We start from the raw sequence: 20,274 nt of genomic DNA on the forward strand, positions 1-20,274 counted from the left end.
CCTGAGGTCTTCCGCTTTATATAGCGGTCAGGAAAGCGTGACTAGTGACGTGGCCAAATAACAACCGTTCAATATCTCATATCACAAGATCCTGACCGTCGGATACCAGGCGTTCTTTTGTTGTCGAGCGGTTCTTCAGTGAGGATAGCGACAGGGGAATTACTATAAATATACATTTAAATAAATTGGTGTACCTTCACGCATGTAATGAACCCGGAAAATGGGTCCCATGAGACTTTAAAGGCTTTAGGAAGAAGGATGGATTGACACGTGGTCGGCGGGGGCGAGACAATGGGTGATTTTTTGGGTGCTAATAGCTAAAGAATGGAACGGTGTAACAAACTTGGGTGTAACGTGTCCGCGAAGTGATGCTTGTCTCGCGAAGTGTGACACGTCAGCAGAGCTGGGTTCTCTGCGCGGATACTGAGAAACAGCTTGCTTGCACGTTTACAGTGGTGAGATTTTAAAGGAAAAAAGAAAAGAAAGTATTTGGTTTTTATTTTTTAAAAATAAAAGCATTTTTGTTGGGTAATAAAGCGGACTCTTAATGGCATGTACTTGGTTAAAAATAATATTCTTTCCGTTTCTTTTTATATGTCATATTTACCTAATTCACATCGATTAAAAAAATTAGTTAAAATTAGTTAATTACTTTATATTTTATAAAAAAATTTATTATTTTTCTAAAACTAGCCCTATTTAAAACTCTACTAGTAGAGTGTATAATAATTTAATACTTATTGATTGTAATTTATTGAAAATTATACAAATACATTAAATTAAAGAGTAAATTTGAAAAAAATTATTTAATGCTACACAAAATTTCTAATGTGACAAGTTAAAAAGAACAGAGAAGAGCTCTAAAACGTGACAATTAAAAAGAAACTGAACGAGTAATGTATTTTCTGGATAGAAATTTTTTTAGATTATTTTTATTCAATTTTGTATCATACTTTTTGAGTTGAGAATTTTTTTTTTTAATAAGATGAGAAAATCTTTCATTTCAATTAGGAAAGTGTTCATTTCGGAAAAAGTGAACTAAAGTGGGGAAGTGGTGATAGGTGATATTACTTCTTGTATTTCGTGAAAATAGAACTTTCATTTAGGTGTTAGGTGAAGTTGTATGAGTTTAAAAAAACTTTAGAAGTGAAAAAAAGTGAAATTTTATAAATTGGCTCACTCCCCCTACTTTAGTAAAAAGATTACTGAAATGGGTTTAGTTCAAAATCCACTTCAGTCAAAAGTGGAGAAAGTGTCACTTCCCCCACTTCAACACAAATAAACACCATAAGTGGGGGAAGTCAAAACACTTCCCCAATTCCCTTCAAATGAACACCCCCTAGTATTGTGAATGAGAGTTGACTCCTAACCTTTCATTTAGCAAGAGAAAAAGGGCATGTTTGATTGTTGTGTTCAAAAAAGAGCCTTTGAGAGATCAAAGTGGAGCTCTGGCCTACATGCCATCCTTCAGCTAGCTGGCTAGCCATATAGTTATGCTATTATCAAAGATAGGACTGCTTAGATGTGCGGACTGATAGTTATCAAAAACTGGTCTGCTTTTTGAATGCTAGTCAGTGCACCTGGATGACTTCCAGGTCATTCTCCTCGGCTCATATTTGTTTTGTTTGTTGCTGGTAAGCCCCAGCCTAAGTAGAAAGAGAAGGCACTGAAGAAAACCCTTACTTAAATAAGACTTGCTAGCCTTCTCTCATCTAAAAGCTGGTGGTCTCTTATCAAGAAAGCGTCGCTATATGTTTAACACAAGCAAGTCGCCTACTTATATTTATTCAAAAGGCGCTAACAGTTTTCTATTTTTAAAAACAAAAAAACTTGTTTGGGGCCTAATGTTTTGAAACCGTTTTAAAAAACTAAAAAACAAAAAGGTGTTTTTAAAAAAAAATATGAAAACAACTTTGGGATATTTCCAAACTTTGTTTTTAAAAACAACCCAAAATAAAACTAAGACTTATCTATAGGGTTTTCAAAACAAGCCCTTCTCTCATACATCTAAATTGGCCACCACCACCTCCTCCGCTCCATCTCCAGCAAGTTCCTTTTGGTTTGGATTCCGACATCTCCAGCGTACTTCCCTTCCCCTCGACCACACCTCCAACAGGTTTTTTCTACAATGTCATCCTTTTTTCAGAGTTTTGTTTCTCTTGTTTTTTACTATTAAAATAGTTAAATCAAGTTTGTTAATTAGATAAATTACCTATTTTGTAATTTTTTATCATCATAATCTTTTATTCTCATATGACATACATTATAGATGGCAACTAACTAAATGACAGAGGAAGAAGAGAATTCTTTATGGTCCAAAAATATGGTTAAATCCTACATAGATATTATTGTGGAAGAAATTACAAAAGGAAATATGAACAATGGAGCGTTTGGTCCTAAAATTTAAAAAATTATTTTAGAAAGATTGAATACCATTGTGAGGCGTAGTTTCATTTTTAAACAAATAAAGTAGAAGTGTGACTGAAATGGCGATACATCGTGATCATATTGTAGACTTAATGTGGCTACATTATAATAATTATGAACATTGAACATATACTTGTACTTTTTATTTCCAAAAATGTTATTGAACATTGAACATTGAACATTAAACATATACATTATCATATCATATTACATTCTATTTGTATTCATTTTAGGTTTATTTTTACAAAATATATTATTATATATTTGTTATTGAAAGTAGGTCAAAATATCAAAATGGTCCTTCTATTTTGCGTTTTCCGCCCTTTTAGTCCCTCTAATATAAAATCCGCCTTTTTGGTTCTCGTATTTTCACATTTTTGTCTTTTTGGTCCCTCTAATTGACGGATCTACCCTTTTGGTCCTTCTAGTTAATGAATTAGAGGGACCAAAAAGGATAAAAATGTGTAAATACGAGGACTAAAAGAGCGGATTTTACAACTAAAGGACGAAAATGTGCAAATACAAGGACCAAAAGGACGAATTTTATATTAGAGGGACTAAAAGGACGAAAAATGAAAAATAGAGGGACCATTTTGATATGGTTATTAATTTACTGTAAACCATGCAATAATATCAATTACATAAAACAATTGAATCAAACAAGGTTTGTATTTTTTTTGTTTTTAAAACATGTTTTTAAAAACTTTTTCTAAACGAGTTTTTTTTTTTTTTAGATTTGATTTCAAAACACTTTCATTCAAATAGGTTCTTTTGTTTTTTAATTTCCAAAACTTGTTCTGAAAAATAGTTTTACAAAACTATTCTGAAAACATAAAACAAAAACAAAATCAAACAGACCCAAAGTTACCATATATCATTAGTTTTTTTCTTTTTATAAAGCAAACAATCAACCCATTACTCATATAAAATTGTTCTCTAAAGTGTTCCCTTATGTGATACAAATTTAAATTGGGGCACTTATAATTTTTGTTAAACATAGTAAAAAATTTCCTAGGCTAGTCCATTAATAGAATTAAACTTGGTTGAGGATTTAAATGTTATTAGTAGTTTTTATAGAATAATATTTTTCTTTCATTTTGGTCATCTTTTTTTTATCTTGATGGATTGTATGACGTCCTCCATTATTTTTTTTATTAACAAATATAACAAGTACAATAGTCAGGTGCATATATACAATTAAGAATTGATCATTTGATCATGCATGCTCACTTGCTCGTACCTAGGGAATAGAGATGACAATGGATAGGGTACGGGAAGGGTATGTCAAAACTCTTACCCCTTACCTGTACTCGTAACCCCTACCTTCTACCCGTAGCCTCTAAGGAAAAAAAAATCATACCCTTACACTTACCTGCGAGGGTACTCGCTTACCCGTTGTTCAAATTACCAAAATAAATTTAATAATAATAATAATAATAATAATAATTCATAATCTATTACAATATAATGTTTTAAACACATGTTCATAAATTCAAAATTACATAACATATCACAAAAAGTAATAAAAATGACATTAAAATATCCTTGATACGATTGACTATCCGAAAAAAGCAAGTACCTACGAAAACATAAAAAAAAATATATTAAGTGATATGATCAAACTAACATTAAATTCAAGGAAAAATATTAGTTACACACTTACTAATTATATGTGAAAAATCTTCAATAACTAAATCCACCAATGCTTACATCATTCTTATCCAACGATTTTAACAAAAGAACAAATGAAATAAATAAACAATTTAATCAGTATGGAAAATAAAGTAAATAAATTAAAAAGATACAATACTTACAATGTCTAGATCTTCAAGATCGTCCGAATTCTCGACTAAATCATAGAGAGTTTCAGCTCCTACAATAATAGCAAAATATTAACTACAAGATCAACAATAATTTATATACAAATAAAATAATAAATAATATACATGGAGGATATCCTAATAACCAACTTTGAGTACACATCAATGCCTCAATGGTATTTGGCTGAAGACAACTTCGATGAGGAGTCAACATTTTTCCACTCATGCTAAAAGCATACTCTAAAACAACTGTGGATATAGGAATGACAAGAATATCTCTCGCAATAGCCTGTAGGGTCGAAAACTTCATCCCATTTATCTTCCACCATACCAAAACATCAAAGTTTGTTTTTGAATAAATCAACACATCATCTTCAAGATAATGATCTAAATCTGTCATCACCGTTACTTTAACCTTTTTCCTTCTTTGCCTAAATGCTAAAAACTCTTTCTCATCAAGATTAGCATTAGCTTCTTTTGAAGAAACATTACTCTTTATAGTACTCTTACCCTTAAAAATATCATAAGCCTTCAACATCTCAAATAGAATATCTCAAATTTTCTCAACTTTCTCATCATATTCTGAACCAAATATCTTAGAGAAATGAAATTTGATTGTATCAAACTTGTGACGAGGATTTAAAACTGAAGCAATCACCATCATTTCATGTACTATACCCCAATACATATCATACTTCTCCATCATCAACATAATCATTTTACTAATCATAACATCATCATCATCCAAGTACCGTTGGTTCAAAGCTATCTTTATTTGACAAACTTTTCTAACCAACAAATTTGCAATTGGATATTTTGTGTCATAAAAGATTTTAGTGGATATGTAAAACATTTTAAGCTTCTCACATATTTTCTTAGCAAACTCCCAATCAATCTCATTTGGCAAACATTGGTATTGAGACTCATGTTGCCTTAAACGAAAAAAAAAAGACATATTTATAGACAATAGCAGTTTCTATCATCATATATGTGGAGTTCCATCTCGTTAGGCAATCTAAAATCAATTTTTGATATTTGAGAACTTCAACTGTTTTGCTGTTTATTCAAATTTCTTAGCCCTTTTAGGTGTAGAAGACCAATAAACAACACTATCTATAATCTTCTCAATCCCATCCTTAATAGCATCTAAACCATATTTAACAATTATATTCAGAATGTGTGCACAACAACGAATATGCAAGAAACAACTAGACAACATCAAATGATTTTCTTCGAACTAATTTTTAACCTCAAAAATCATAACATCATTAATAGAACAATTGTCAACTGTAATAGACGATAATTTTCAATCAATATTCCAATCTAGCATACATTCAACCAATCCTTAAGCTAACATTTGATTAGTATGAGGATATGGCACATAAATAAACCTATTTACAAAAACAAGTAACATTGTAAGTTAAAATTGACTAGATAATTAATTAATAAGTCATAAACCATACACCAAAAGTTAACTTTGTAATATGCACGAGTTATCAATGAAATGGACAGTAACCACCATAAATCCTTTTTGTTGCTTGAAGTCCACATGTTAGTTGTTAGTGTAATTCTACTCTCATTTTTCTCTAGGAACTTGATTGTCTTTGCTCTTTCAAGCATATATAGCTTCAAAATGTCACTTTTGATAGTATTATGCATTGGTCACTTGAACAACGGTTGTAGAAAACTACAAAACTCCTAAAAAGCTTGATGATTAACCATAGAGAGAGGATAATCATGAATTATGATCATTGAAGCCAACCTATTTCTTGTCACATCTTGATCAAAGGCTTGACTTTTGAGATCTTTAGTCATAACATCTTTTATCAATATCCTTCGTATTATGTCCATACTGTATCTCCTAGTACATGTTTTTGAATGGTAGCATAAATGATTTGTTCCCATCTTTGCACCGGCCACCAACTTCTTACAATGGTTACATTCAACCTTAATTATCCCATTCATTGCCTTCTTGGTAAAAGTTTGCCAAACATTGCTGACTTTTCAATTGGAGTTTCCTTCATTGGTAGTTTGAATATAAGAAGCTTCAATAGGCGCTGCAACTAGACAATGTGAATTTTTAGCTCCATTGGAGTAGAAGTTGACTCTTGCGATTAAAATATACTAGAGTGAGTTAAGTACTTTTATTTGTTGACATATTGACAAACTATAAAAAAAATTAACATAAATATTTAGAAAGAGAAAACCAAACTATATGCAAGAAAATAATTATTTCATTGCTATATATATAACACATCAGTGAATAATGAAAAACAAGTGCGTTGAATAATAAGAAAAACAACTTCACTTGCATATCCAAATTCAAATATCTACTTATTGCATGCTTATTTTTAGTTTCAATTTTCAACTCAGGAATCTGGCAAAAAATTATTAAAAAAAAATCAACTCAAGTAAAACTTTTATAAACTGTGGAGTTCGGTATAAACACAAAGTTGTAATGATTGAAAGTGTCCATCATTAACACATTTCATCATGGTCAGATTATTTGTCCTTTCAAGATCATCAATGTATTTTTTTTTTTTACCTCCATATAATTAACAATCATCACCACATATTCCTTTAATTTGTCCACTTTAAAACAAGAACGGATTATAAATTATAATCATTAGAGTTCTTAGCTTTTCTTTTTTTATTTTTGGCTGCTGAAAATGTAAATCAGAATTGCATGCATAAAGAAATAAATTGCCATTTAGACCAGGTATTGGCTCAGTAACCAAAAGTTCAAAAGTATTTTAAACATGTATGCTTTTGCATCATTTATTATTGCATTTTTATGCATAGTCATGACAATAAAACATTGCACACCATGTCATCTGAGACATTTCCTAGTTACCAACAAAAACTATAATAAGTAAAGAAGAAAGAACCCGCGATTGTGGTGGAGAAAGATCTTAAAAAGAGGACTAGAGTGGGATGTTGAGTCGTTGACTATAACAATTAAAGGAAAGAGGAGATTGGAGAATAGAGAAGATGGACCTTGAATTTTGGAGAAGTCGTCTATGTTGTTGTCTTGCGGCAGAGTGAGTTACTAAGTTTAGGAAATTAAGGATTTTCATAATAGAAAATTATATATATATTTGAGGGTATGGGTATGGGTACGAGTACAGGTTTTACCCGTAGCCTCTTCAAAGAGTAAGGGTACAGGTAGGGTAGCGGCATACCCTTACCAACCTGTACCCATACCAAGTCAAAGAGGGTAATACCCTCTTTGGCTGAGTATGGGTACGTGTATACCAGTTGGGTAAGGTATAGATTACCATCTCTAACCGGGAACCCTTTTATGGCATTCTGTGAACAAAGGGACTCTCACCACATGTGCACAATGTATCTTTATTCATCATACATTTGGTGGAATTTGAACGTTGTGTACAAGACTCGAGAGTGAATACCTTATCCATTGGGCTAGCCCCATATTGTCTCTCACTATTTTTGTTATAGTTATATACTTTTAACAAATTTAAAAAATTAATTCCGAAATTTTATCATAAGAATTTAGAGAAAAAAAAAATACATGATTCCACATGGAATTTTGGTGGGATAGCAACTATTAATTTTAACCATAAATGCAAATCATATACAAATCATATCTATATAGTGATATTATATATATATATATAGTGGATAAGTTAACTGTGGACGTTGGTAGAACGTCTACGGTTAAAAACAATAAGGTGATAGAAAGAGATAGACATAAATGAGTTCCTAGGTGGTTGTTTGGTTTTATAAAGTTTTCTTCTATGTGCTAGTAGAAATATGATCAAATGTTTATAATTGATTAAGTTACTATTACAATCATGATTTGACGGTTCAAACAAAAGTATTGTGCATCTCACTCACTGTACTACGATTCGAAAACACAATATCACTATTCATTAAACAGTGGGCAACCTTTGAATTAAAATCCAATGATTAGTAAAACAGTTCATTACAAACGTTCATAGATAACGCGCCCTTATATATATATATATATATATATACACGAATACGGCAACTGCTCATCCTCAGTTGATAAAAAGGAAACGAAGAAAGAGACAGAGACAATTGGGTATGTAAACAATGTCATAAATAGTGCCAAAAGCTTGTATTGGGTTAAGAAATGGGTGTGTGTGTGTGTGTGTGTGTGTGTGTGTGTTGTGTTCTTTTTAATATATCTATTATATCTATTCAACTAAAAGAGTAAATTGTGATGTGTCACACCCGCCCCTTCCACCGAGATGAATGTGGCACCCAATAATTAAAACTCAATTTAACAGAAAAATTGACACCACTGTAAAACAAAAACAAATTCACAAAACATTACTAACAACTTTTACACAAACTACAAGTTCAAATACATGAATACAAGCAACATAAATACTAAAATGTGCTGGTGTAGCCGCTACATGACCACAACAAAAACAAATAAAAGGAAGGAGACCCACTACAACCCTGGGTCTAACCCTGACTGGCTCTATACTTGAATAGATGACCTAGTAGGGTCCTGCTTCCGTACATGGGGAAAGTGGGCGAAAGAAGACTGACTTCCCCCCACTTTCGGTGTTATTTTATCTTGAAGAAGAAGAAGTGGCACTTCCCCCACTTTAGTCTTTTTTATAGTGAAGTGGGTGAAATGGGGGAAGTATAAAAGGTCACTTCCACCCACTTCCAAAACCTTTTGAAAGTTAGGAACCCTACCCCTCTCTCATGTTCCCTCAACCGTGTGTGGCGATATCTCAACCGGTGATCTGATCTCTCTTCACTCGTTGGCATTTGATCTTTTTTCCAACGATCATTTGATGACTTTGTCTCTCTGAATTTGTACTAATTTTGTCTATGGGTTCATTGAGCCATTATTTTTGTTTTCTCTCTCTCACTTCTGTCGTTAATGTTTGTTGATGTTCTTTGTCAGTTTTAATGTCTTTTTGGTTGCTATGATGGATCTTTAGGTTTTAGGGATATAGGATGAGATCTTCCAATGTTTGGATTTTTTGTAACTTTGCAGTGGTATGGTTTGAACTTGTGATCTGATTTTACAGTTAATATTGTGATCTAATGTGAATGTTTATATTATTTTTTTAGAGTCTAATCACTAGATCTATTTATTTATGAATTGAATCTGAACATGGTGATAGTTTTATTATTTGATTTCTGAACATATTTGCATGGGCTACTGAAGTAATGTTATTTGTTGTGTTTGGGTTTGTTATTCATTTCTTTTGTAGTGTTTCAAGATATTTTAAACAAGGTTAAAAAAATGCTTATGCGAATATTAATTATGTTTATTGTTGGAGATTTGTGCTTGGATGTATAATGCTTGCAAATATTAATTTTTGGTATTGTAAGCAATTATTGCGAAAATGTATCAATTGTTTTTGCTTTGAGTACTTTGTTTGTTTGTGGTTGTGAACTGTGTGATGTTGTCTTTGTGAGAGAAGGATTGTTTAGGTTTGAAATTGACGGGTGGATGTGAATTTATATAAAACGAATTTTCTCTGCTTTTTTTTTAAAAAAAATGAACATAACATGATTTTGAGTTAAATTTGGACAACAAATTTCAAAATTTCTTAAATTTAATTAGCAAATGTTTCATAGATCATATTCTTCTCATTAAGGTCATATTAAACACATATATTCACACAAGCACATAAGTTAGGTTTGTTATATTTACACATGCTCTCATGTGCATGTGATGCCACACACACATCCAGTTTGCAATATTTAAAATGTTTTGCTTGAATTCATCAGTTTTGCTATATTTATGATGTTTCTCTTCAATTCACACATGCACACTCTTTGTTTATGATGAATTTCTTTAACTCATCTGGTTTTCATGTGTCTCTCTTGGATTCATTAGGTTTATTATATTCATAATGTTTTCTAGGAACATGTATTTTCCATTAGTTGCATAGAATTTTCTTATGAAGATGATGTCAATAATTATGTATATGCATCGATACATGTCAAATAGAACATGATTATGATGGTTTTTTTAAGGTCTAATTTTTTATATAAACAAATATTGATATCTTTACTGTAATGAAAGTGCAGAACTATAGTTTGATTGATTACGATTCTATTTGTTTTGCATTTAGTGTTGGAACTTATGACATGATCATAATTCTTTCCCACTCCAAAATAGGTGTATAGTGGCAAATGACAATATATTTGATCTAATTTACATCGACACACTTGTGTTTGTAGCCATGACTGTCATATATGTAATGTTGCCTATGGGATGAAGACGACATTATCTACCCCGATAACCGAATATATTAGGGATATTTTCCAAAGTGCACACATGGCTCGAATACTAGATGGAGGAGTTCATAATTGCATCAAATATATACGAATGTCTAAAGACTATGTGTTATATTAAGAGAGCGTGGCCATTTGAGAGTTAAAATTCATGTTGCGGTAGAGGGACAAGTGGTATTATTTTTACACATCATTGGACACCATACAAAGAACAGGGCAATGAAAATTGATTTTGTAATCAGGGGCCACTATGAGCAGATAATTTAACGTTGTTTTTCAAGCTATATGTAGCATTAGAGATGTGTTTGTTAAACAATCTAGCACATCAATACATCCCGATATAGAATTCAACCAACATTATTATCCTTTCTTCAAGGTGTGACAATTCTTTCTCCTTTTTCAACTTACCAAAATTGTTTTATGGACAGACTAATTGACTTTAGTCTCACAGGATTGCATTGGATTTGTTGATGGCACACACATAGATGCAAGGGTTAGTTCAAACTTAGCTAGTAGATTTAGGGGCCGCAAGGGCATTACACAAAATGTGCTTGCCATGTGTGATTTGGATTCAAATTTTACATATGTTCTCCCTTGTTGGGAAGGTTCGGCGAATGATTATTTGGTTTTGAAGGATCCATTGTCATAACCACCACCATGTGGATTGCATATACCTCCAGATTTCATAATACAACACATGTTATATTTTTCTCACAATTGATATATATTTCTTTGTAAAGTGAACTCAATATCTTTATTATTTAATGTTAGGAAAATATTACCTTGTTGATGCCGGGTACACAACAACACATGGTTTCATACCTCCTTACCGGAAAATTAGATATCATTTGAGAGAGCAAGCAGGTCGTAGACCCCAAAATGAGAAGGAGTTATTCAATCTTCGGCATTCTCAACTCAAAACAAGAACAGAAAGAGCTTTCGGGATTTTAAAGAATCAATTTAGGATTTTAGACTCAATGTCATTCTATCCTTTCAAAACACAAGTGGGCATTGTTCTTGGTTGTTGTGTGCTACATAATTTTGTGGGGAAGGTTGATCCGGACGACATTGTGGTACAAGAACATAGACATAATGAAGATGAAATACTCATATACAAGAGACCTAATGTATTAGGCAAACAACGTGAGTCATAGGCTCAATGGAGGGAACTCCATGAGAAAATTAAAGATGACATGTGGCATGACTATGTATCAAGTGGTTGTACCTTCGGGGCACCATTATGAAAACACAAATATGGATGTATTTTCCACATTGGTTTGTTAATGATGTCTATCTTCATTATTAATGTTTTCCACTATTGAATTATCAACAAACTTAATGTTTTGTTTAGTGTTGTAGTAAAATTTTGGGGTAATGAAACTTTATGTTTGTATTAAATGGTTTGCTTACTCATTAGCTCGTTGGATGGATTTTTTTTTCCTTGGTTTGCTAATGAAGTCTATCTTCATCATCAATGTTGTCCACTATTGAATTATCAACAAACTTAATGTTTTGTTTCGTGTTGTAGTAAATTTTTGGGGTAATGAAACTTCAAGTTTGTATTAAATGGTTTGCTAACTCATTAGCTTATTAGATGGATTTTTTTCCTTGGTTTGTTAATAATGTATATCTTCATTATTATTGTAGGATGAACAACACCAAACAAAAGATGGATAAAAGAAATGGATAATGTCTTGATACCATTACTTGCAGACATGGCAAGAAGTGGCCTAAAAGTTGACAAATCCTTCAAAACGTCATGCATAGATGCCGATAATAGGTTCCCTGCTGCTTGCATGGATGCCGATAATGTGGAGAATGACATGCGCACTTTGAAACAAAAATATCAAGACATTAAAAAGCTTATGAATATCAGCGGTGTTGGATGAAATGATGCAGAAAAGAAGTTAGTACTAAAAGATGAGACCTATCATACATATGTGAAGGTATGTTTGTTTTATTTATTTATTATGTCTGACACGATTATCACGATTATTAACACTATTATTTATTCCACTATCTTTCATTTTACACAGGGATAACTAAAAGCCATTGAGTATTTAAACAAGCCTATACCCTTTTTTGATCAACTACATTTGGTTGCTGGGAATGACCGCGCTACTGGTGATTATGCACGGACCATCTTTGACCAATTTGGTGGTACACCAGTTAAGGATGAGAATGCATCTCCACCTAATGCACCATTAGATGATTAACTTATGGATACAGGAAATCAAAGGCATGAAGCATTAAGGTCTTTTACGATTAAAACCACATCTAGGGTTATTCTTGTAACGAGGACTAATGGTGAAAATGTTTCAGGAGAAAACATTGGAGAAAAGATAGGTGAGTTGGTGGTATCAATAGATAGGACCAGAAAGAGAACATGGAACGAAAAACTCTTCGATGTTGTGGGACATGGAGGGTTATAGTAATGATGACATGGAAATGGTCTTTAATAGGTTAATCAATAACAAAAAAGAGGTTGAGAACTTCTTGTAGACCTCGTCCTCTTAATTAAATTTAAATTACTTTTAGTTGAGATATTTATTTATTTATATTTTAAAGGAAAATCCTTATCTTATCCCAGCTTCCCGGATCTGATTTATGGTTCCATAACGCCCGATCGAAGATCCTCACGCAATATTTGTTTTGGTTTTAAATAAAAGGAGAGTAGAAAACCGGAGGAAACCCTATCTCCTCTCGTGTCATGTGGTGACCTTGGCGGCAGGCTCTTGATATTTTTCCCTTTTGAATTTTGTGACGAAAAATCCAAGGTAGATGCTTGAAATTTTATTGTGGTTGTGAGATCTTGCTTATTCTCATCCTTAGTTTCCACTCCATAGACTACCCTAAGGAATTTGATATGTATTCATCAGCCTTTTTGTTTATTCATTCATTTATTTATTTTATTTAGTATCTTGTATACATCCAGTATGTTCCCATTTATGTGTATAGGTTTTTTGATTACTTAGCCTTTCTCTTGGATACCAATGCTTTTTCATTCATTCAATTTCATCTTGCATCGTTGGCTTGGACAAGAATGAATCTTCTCAGGGGATTTGCTATCACTTGGCTTTTCCTTAAATTTTTCTAGGTATCTTGTTAACCAAAGTTGGTAGAATTTGATGAGTTGGATTCGGTCATTAAATATTTTCATGGTTTCTAATAATTGTTGTGGACTGATTTTAAGCTACTGTATACCTTGGCCTTTAGAATGTATTTTTTTGTAGATGGTCATTTTAGTCATATGTACTGTTAGGTATTTTTTTGCAACCATGAAGTATGGTCATGTGCATCTAGTATGCCTCTCTCACAAAATTTGTGAGCTTATAATTTGGGGATTTTGATATTTATGCACATGCTTTATGTTTGTTAGGGCTTCCTTCGAGTGCTTGATTTTGATAATCTGATTTGGAGTCTTGGAGTTGGGAGACATTTAGATAAGTAACCACATATAAATTATACTATGTATATAGACCTTTTGAAACTAGCTAAATTTGTGAAAATAAGTATTTTATTTATTTATTTTGGATAATTAGGGTTTTGTTTATTATTCAAATGTTATTTATATAATTAATACTATTTTTGGAATTATTTTAATTTATTCAATATTTCTAAATTAATGATATTCTTTAGAATCTGAAATGTTTAAACGTGTGGTGCAAATCTTGATTGTGTTAAATTTTGAATTTTCAGATAATTCATTTAAATCCTGATTCCTTTTTTATTCCTTTTTGACTTCTGAAATTTCATATAATGTATTGATTTATGATTATTTAAAATTTCTGAATTTCAGATAATTGTTTAAATTATGAATAATTCATGTATTTAAAATTCAGATTATTTATTTATTTATTTTGAATTTCATGTATTTATTTAATTATTGATTAAAGAAAATTATTATTTTTATTATCTGTTCATGTTTATATTCCATTAACTGGTTTATTTTGATATGATAAAAATGTGATCACGCTACTGTAAATTTCTTGTAATTTGCCCGATTAGTTTATTGTTTGTGAACAGAAAGTATTTTGACATAGAAACTAGTCCCCAAATAACTTTGCAATAACCCCGTCACTGGGGGTTAAACACTGACCATGTCGACACGTATTTTATTTTAGAAACTATAGTTTCCCACCGCTTTCCGTTAGTGAAGAATAACGACCTCTAATAATTTTGGCTCGGAGTCACCGAGGGTAAAAATATGACTTTTGTTAAATTTTGTCTCGGGTCATCGAGGGTAAACATATGAATTTTGTTATTTTGTTTTGGCAATAGTTGCTTGGGGGACCTATATGCTTAGTGTTTGACATTGGTGTTTACTTGAAACAAATTTCATCTATTATTTTGCATTTTCAACAAATTATGGTTTTGTGTGACTGGTCCCTATAGTTTTAGTGGTGCTTACTGGGCTGCCAAGCTCATAAATATTGTTAATAATTTTTTTTCCAGATCAGGAGTAGGGGTGAGTGGTGGATAGCTTAGCGGGGATCGTTGGGTCATCGCCAATTTATTTAGCATGTAATAAGTCCCGTTTGTTGTGGGCATAGATTTTATTTGAATAAATTTTTAATAACTGTGCAAGACACTTATTATTTCTTTTAGTGTCAAACTCTATTCTTGTTTCTAGTTTTCACTTCTCTATTAGATTTTTTTTTTATGATTTTAAGATCAGGTTTTGAGGTCTTGCATGCCTACTGGGTCTCGGCTTTGTTGGTATGTGGCCGTTTGTCAGCGCAATGGGCCTGGCGAGCCAGGTTCGAGGCGTGACACTTCTACTTGAGGAAACCATCCCTTCTGAAAAGATGGCTTGATAATTTTATTGTTTCCATGAGAAACTCTAGCCCTCGAGGAGGTCATCACACTAGATATGTATTTTTGGTTTCTAGTCGTACAACACAAATTGTTTTATTTAAAATTTATATACTTAATGAGTTATTTATTGTCTTTGTCATGAAATGTATAGGTTGTTCTTTGGAGTGGTGGATGGCAAACCTTTTTGTTGAACGAAGTGAATCCCGAATGAGACAACTATTATTTTATTATATATTTGAAAGAGTATTGTATATATGGATTTTATGTTTGACATGTGTTGTTATGTTTTTTATTTTTTGTATTGATTTTGTGTTATGTACTCATAAACTTAGAATTTCCTTTTATTTAAATGGACTTGTTAAGGATGTATGTTGTCATGAAACAAGGAATACTTTCATTGTATTTGTACAAATTTGAAGTGGGAAATTATAAACATAAAAAATTAAGGTTAATGCCCAACAATTCAATAAAATTAAAATATATAAACATCAAAAATTAAAATTTAATATGTAAAAAACAAGTAAATTTTTATTTAAATTAAAATACCAGAATTCATATTAAAAGTAAATAAAATTAAAATATTTATAAAAGAAAGAAAATATATTAAAAGTTAAGAAATTTTGTGGGTTTAAAAATTAAAATATATCAATGTGTATATTTATTTAAAACTTATGGGTTTAAAAATTAAAATAGAAATATAAAACATAAAAAAATTATTTAAATTTAAAAATATTTGATTTTCTCAAAATAGAGAGTTTTAATCTTTTTTAATTATAATTTAATCATAATCTTTTTATTTGTAAGCAATTCCTTGACTTCGTTGAAATGAACATGTTATTAAAGTCATTACATAAGTGATATCATTTACACCGAAATGAACATCGAAAGTGGGAAAACTGAACACTTTATGGAAATGAGACTTCATGCAAAATGAACACAGGAAGTGGTGGAAGTTATATCACTTCCACCATTTTAGTGAACTGTCACTTCCCCCACTTTTTGATTTTCCCACTTACGGCGAAATAAATGTCCCCTAACTGTGGCACATTTGAAATAAAAACAATAATATAAAAATAAACACAACTGGAAGATTTACTTAGTATCTAGTTACAAGTGTATAATGTATCAAAATCATATTACAGGTGTAAATAGGAAGTTAAGCAAATCGATCAAACAATTAGTGGTCACGAGAACCTCTCTAAACTTTAACCGTTGCAGCGACTAAGTTCAGAGCCATCAAGGTCTCATGTCCTTAACGTTGACCCATCGGGTTCCATGTGGTGACTCCGTACTCCCGATGAATATCCAATCAGGGGTCTACATGCCACCTAAAGTGGACAAAAAAACCGAGTCCTCCATGCCACCTCTATAGGTTGGCCAGTGGGGACCCCCTACTACAGCAGGCATGTCACAGCCCAGTCATCATCCAAACCATTATGTAGGTGTATCAATAATACAATCCATGCGTATAACATCATAAGGTTCTTATCCATGACAAACATTCACATATCAAGTATGAAAACTATTTTTACAAGTGTCGATGCCAAAAGTGTGATAATATGTACAAAGGTTCATAATTCATTTCAAACCCAATATACAAGTATAGTTATACAATGTCATATATATATATATATATATATATATATATACAAATACCATAAATCACTCAATCATGTAGTACGAGCATATAATTTAGCGAATATTAAAATTTACTTTGGCATGTTATAAAACACATTGTAAATTTTGAGTTAAGAAAATACATAATCATTCATACTTGAATATAGTAGACATAATAACTTGTTGCATAACAAGATATAATACTAAATATGATTTAGAAAATAATTAAACAACCATTTCAAAATATTCTTTTATAAAATAGTTTCCACTACCTCAGGTTTCTTGCTAAATTGGGTTCTCAATAAGAACTCTCTCTCTCTCTAACCCCCAACCAAAACCATGATTTAGAAGCGTAATAGAATAGAATAAAATAAATAAAACAACACTAATAATTGTATTGCATTTATATTAAAAAAACATAAATAAAACACAAAAAAAATAATAATAACCGACTCTCTAATCCAGCCCATTCTGTTAAACAGCTCAAAACCGACATTGCATAATCAAACTAGAATTAGGCCTTTCCAATGGATTGCAACTACTAGAATTGGGCTTAAACTAACTCAATTTGGCCTAAACTCTCATGAAGTAATTTGAACCAAGCCCAATTTCACTAAACTAAGTTCAATTAAACCAACCAACCTTGAACCGATTCCAATTCTTATATAAAATCTATTGAACCGGCTTGGTTCAACTGAATCCATTTCTCATTGAACTGGTTCAAACCATAAGCATTGATCCATATTCTGAACTAGTCCCAATCAATCCTCAACCCAACTTAACAATTCAAGCCCAACCACAATCTCATTTTGATTTTATCAAACCTAGACCAAATCGACTCAACTGATTGAACCAAACCTATTTAACTTAACTTGATTGGGTCAACCCAAATTAACTCAACTCAAGCTCATTCTCAACTCAATTGAGTTAGCCAAACTTAAACCAAAGTGATTGAACCCAATTAACTTAACTCTTACTATTCTCATCCAACCATCTAGGCTCAAACCCACTCAAAAGAACTTGACTAAACCAAATCAAACCCACTCTTGAATTCAACCCACTCCACTTCATTTGATTAAGCCCAACTCAACCAAGATGATTAAACTCAACCAACTTACTCTCACTTGGTTTGATCCAACCAAAACATATCAGCTCAATCCTTTCAACCAAGTCCAAGTCCAAAACCACTAAGTGGTTGGACTCAACCAACTCAATTAGGCTAAACTCAACCAACTCAATTGGATGAGATTACACCCAACACTTAATACATCTCAATTTTCAACTACCATCACCATGATCATCATTATCATCAACTACTTCAACTTAATTAACCAAGACTAACCCCAATTTCGGTTGCTACAATATAACTACAGTACCCCTAATAATTTCTTCATAATTCCAAACAAAATCCAACTCAAAATACAAGTATTTTTCAAAATAAATTAAAATAACAATTATCTACAATAACAACTTCATCTTCTAAATCACTAACTTTTCCTCCTCTTCAAGAAAAACAAGAGACATCCACCCCAAATACACACACAAAACCAAATATATTAAACCAAATAAACCATCAAAATTCTTACCAAAGGATGCCCCACCCCATTTTCCTCTTTATCAATCATCAAACTCCAACCCTCCCATTTAATTTTTTTTCTCTCCTAGCACTATTGCAACCTCTGTTGATGAGAAGAAAAAAAAAATCCATCATTTAGATTGACCGGATTTCCATCATTTTCTCTCTTTTATTCTAAAAATTCATTTTCAGCCCCTGCCATGCAAAAGTCTTTACAACAAAATCTCTGAAAAATCACCGATGGTCATTATATAATAAAACAGTATTTTCAAAAAAAAATTTAGCAACTTACCTCTTAGTTCTTTCTCTGTAAACACTCTAGATCAAATCTTCTTATTTACATGAGCCCAAAATCTTACACAAACTCTCGCATTTAAGTCCTTGTTGTAACTTTAATTTTAACATGAAGGTAAATTTCAAATGTCAGGGATTACATGATGTGTCAATCAATAATTAAATTTTTTTACAGCAAAAACTTATTTAATATATCTAATATTATGATAATATATTAAATATTTATAATATAATATATTAAAGTAAGTTGTTTTATTTTAAAATAACTTTTCAAACAAATGAACACAAGTTATCTTTTATCTTATCTAACTTTTTAGATTGATTATCTTAATAAAAAAATATTTCAATATTAATTTAATTTTAAATTATGATATTAATAATTTTAAAAATACGGATAAATTACCTTATTTCATAATAAATATTAAAGTTAATTTCTGTACATTTTCCACTAATTCAATCAGCAAGATTAATATATTTTCAAAATAGTTTTTAAAATGTAGAGATAGGTTAATATTAAAGTCTTTTATTTAACCAAAATAATAATGATAAATATCTCATTTTATTTTTAATATAGAATTTTTGTCTAAGAAGTTCAAATTAAAGTTTCATTAATCAATCCACCCCTGGCCACTCACTTTCAAACTGAAAATTATTCCACTACACAGTGATATTCTCAATCAGTGAATCATCATCATCATCGTGTGGAAAAAAAAATTGGTTTGGATGTGTCGAGCAAAGGAAAAAATTTCCCCCAAATACTTATTTAATATATATTATTATAATAATAAGATATTTAAAATATAATGTATTAAGGTAAATTATTTTTATTAATGTACTTTTGAAATTAAATCTTTAAATAAATTTTTTTATAGGTTATGTACATTCATAAATAAATTTTTTTATTTCAATATTGCTTCAATTTCATTAATAGTTTATTAAAATAACTTTTCAAAATAGAGATAGATTAATTTTTGTCAATAATTTATTAATGCTGGTTTAAAATATGGATGTATCTTATCTTATCTTAGAAAATTATAATATTTAAAATTATTTTTTAAAATAACTATTTTAGGTTCTCTTATCTCATAATATATTAAAGTAATTTATGTCAATGATTTTTTTATTTTAAGATTAATTTTTTAATATACATTTTCAAAAATAGGTTATCTTATTTTATAATATATAGATTAAAATTAATTTTTTTCTCAATTCATAAATGTTTTATTTTGAGTTGGTTATGAGTGTAAATTAATATAAGTTTTTATTTATTTATTTTTTATAATATTTTACTGATTTAAATTATGAGATTATTATTTTTTCAAAATAACTTTTCAAAACATAATAGAAATAGTTGATTAATAAAAAATTAATAGAATTAGAAATTGTTGTATATACATTTCCTTGGACAATCTACGTGCGAACCCTTGATCATATTGCAAGATCATTGTATATATATTTTAATATTAT

This window comes from Dioscorea cayenensis, chromosome 4 (assembly GCF_009730915.1).
Source record: "Dioscorea cayenensis subsp. rotundata cultivar TDr96_F1 chromosome 4, TDr96_F1_v2_PseudoChromosome.rev07_lg8_w22 25.fasta, whole genome shotgun sequence".
Lineage (NCBI taxonomy): Eukaryota > Viridiplantae > Streptophyta > Magnoliopsida > Dioscoreales > Dioscoreaceae > Dioscorea > Dioscorea cayenensis.